Genomic DNA, 246 nt, shown 5'->3' with positions numbered 1-246 from the left:
AATCCCTACTTGTGCCACTTTGGCTAGACACCCTTGTGCAGGATACACACTGTACAGCAATATTCTTGGTGGGTCTGCTCTTAATAGTCATGTTAAAGTGTAAGTTATAGGGAACAATTTATGCTCAGTACTCTGAAGTCTTGGTTAGTTTATATACAGTTTTTTAATTTTTTAAAAAATATATTTTATTGATTTTTTACAGAGGGGAAGGGAGAGGGATAGAGAGTTAGAAACATCGATGAGAGA

Source organism: Myotis brandtii, unplaced genomic scaffold, assembly GCF_000412655.1.
Source record: "Myotis brandtii unplaced genomic scaffold, ASM41265v1 scaffold39, whole genome shotgun sequence".
NCBI classification, from domain to species: domain Eukaryota; kingdom Metazoa; phylum Chordata; class Mammalia; order Chiroptera; family Vespertilionidae; genus Myotis; species Myotis brandtii.
The sequence above is the reverse complement of the archived record's forward strand: the minus strand, read 5'-3'. Positions refer to the sequence as shown.